Below are 2598 nucleotides of genomic sequence, written 5' to 3' on the forward strand. Positions count from 1 at the left end.
CTACCTTAATTTCTACTTTATTTCCGAGGGTTGTGCTTGGGTTGCATGTTTATAACGGGTAGGGAACTGTTATATTTATGAAAAATAAATGTTTTCCCGTTCATAGTTAAAACAAAAAAATTGGCAATCAAAATATTAATGCATTTGTACACCTCTCTTTTTAAACAAAAGTACAGTAGTTCTTCAATGTACATTTTAATACTCAAGAGTGAGGCTCCTTCTCACTCTTCCATTATGGCAAATGTTTTGGATACTATTGGCCCTCGTCAAACCAAACCTGTAGTTTCCACTCCTGCTGACCTGATACATCATATCTGGGCCACACACAAGGCGTTTCAAATATTTTAAACAGCGACACAACATGTTGTAAGTGTGATTCTCAATGGATAACTTAAAAGCGCGAATTTAAAAAGTTTGACCTATTAAGACATAAATAGTGTTTTGTGAAGAGTCGTCTGAATGCTCACATGAGAAGACTGTACCAAAGACTTACTTTAGATATACACAGGCGAAGGTTTTGAAGCGCGCGCTTATGACTGAGCATGCGCATTGGCTGGTCCCCCCTTTTACTTATTTTTATGATTTTAGCGTTTAGAAACATCAAGCGTAGCATCAGTTCTGGCAGGTCACGTTAGTCAAGCTCGCATAAGCTGACTCCGCTAATCCAGGTCTACCTATGGGAATACAACACCTATCACTGTATCACCTATCGCCAGCAGCCATATCACCCTGTAGCCCAAGACTGGTTGCCCACTGAAGCTAAGCGGGGCTGAGCCTGGTTAGTACTTGGATGGGAGACCTCCTGAGAAAACAAGGTTGCTGCTGGTAGAGGTGTTAGTGTGGCCAGCAGGGGGCGCTCAAGCTCACCCTGTGGTCTGTGCGGGTCGTAACGCCCCAGTGTAGTGATGGGGACACTATACTGACAAAGAGCGCCATCCTTCAGATGAGACGTTAAACCGAGGTCCTGACTCTCTGTGGTCACAAAAAATCCCAGGATGTCTTTCGAAAGAGTAGGGGTGTAACCCCGGCATCCTGGCTAAATTTGCCCAGTGGCCTCTGTCCATCATGGCCTCCTAATCATCCTCATACACTGATTGGCTTCATCACTGTCTCCTCTCCACCAGTAAGCTGGTGTGTGGTGGGCGTTCTGGCGCAATATGGCTGCCGTCGCATCATCCAGGTGGATGCTGCACATTGGTGGTGGTTGAGGAGATTCACACTTCTATGTAAAGGGCTTTGAGTGTCGAGAAAAGCGCTATATAAATGTAATGAATTATTATTATTATTATTATTCATATATAAGCTCCTTCAGTATTATCACTCAGTATTACCCTCCTCCCTCCCCAGCTCCTCCTCTCGCCAGTCAGGATTTGGCATTCTGATTTCCCCTGAATCAGACTAAAATCTCTAATTATGTCTGCAATACATTCAAGTTGGTTCTGTTCTGCTTACCCTAAGGGGGGTTATCGCTGCTCTCCCGGCTCTTATCCATGCTAGGCTGTATGGATGCGCAGGGAGTTCTTGCCCAGAACAGAACCATCCCGCCAATCCCAACTGTATGCTAATTGTCAAACCTATTTGACGATAGTGGTCCTGACAGAATTTTTTTTATGAGACCGTTGTTGTCATATTCCATTGGTGATTTCAAATATCAAATATAATCGTAAGCTTGGTGAAGAGCTTTAGAGAATTTGATGTTCCCCCATTCAAAGAGATGGAGCTGTATTTGCATGACTGAAATAGCTGCTAGGGAGATTATCAAAAATGGCCACCGAGTGAAATGACTGACTGTGACTGTACACATAATAGTTTTCTATAAAATAATGTTTAATACTATATGGGGCAGTTCGCCCCCTAAATGCATTTCACCATGTTAAAAGTATGTGATAAAAAAATAAAAATGTTTTTTTTAAAGAAATATCAAAACAAAGCAATACAAATACAAAACACTTCAAATGATAGGGCGAGGTATAAACAGTATTATAGGAATACTTTAAAGAGTGTTGAAATTACGTGATCCGAAGTCCGCAGTGTTTCACTAGATGTCATAGAGAGAATCCTCCAATAGAATCCAGCTGCAGCCCCGTATCGCCCACACACGTTTCAGGACAAACCTGGCCACAGGTTTCAGGACACACAAACCAGGCCACACATTTCAGGACACACAAACCAGGCCACACGTTTCAGGACACACAAACCAGGCCACACGTTTCAGGACACACAAACCAGGCCACACGTTTCAGGACAAACCGGGCCACACGTTTCAGGACACACAAACCGGGCCACACGTTTCAGGACATACAAACCAGGCCACACGTTTCAGGACATACAAACCAGGCCACACGTTTCAGGACATACAAACCAGGCCACACGTTTCAGGACACACAAACCAGGCCACACGTTTCAGGACATACAAACCAGGCCACACGTTTCAGGACATACAAACCAGGCCACACGTTTCAGGACACACAAACCAGGCCACACGTTTCAGGACATACAAACCAGGCCACACGTTTCAGGACATACAAACCAGGCCACACGTTTCAGGACACACAAACCAGGCCACACGTTTCAGGACATACAAACCAGGCCACACGT

Source organism: Phoxinus phoxinus (assembly GCF_949152265.1).
Source record: "Phoxinus phoxinus genome assembly, chromosome: 21".
NCBI classification, from domain to species: domain Eukaryota; kingdom Metazoa; phylum Chordata; class Actinopteri; order Cypriniformes; family Leuciscidae; genus Phoxinus; species Phoxinus phoxinus.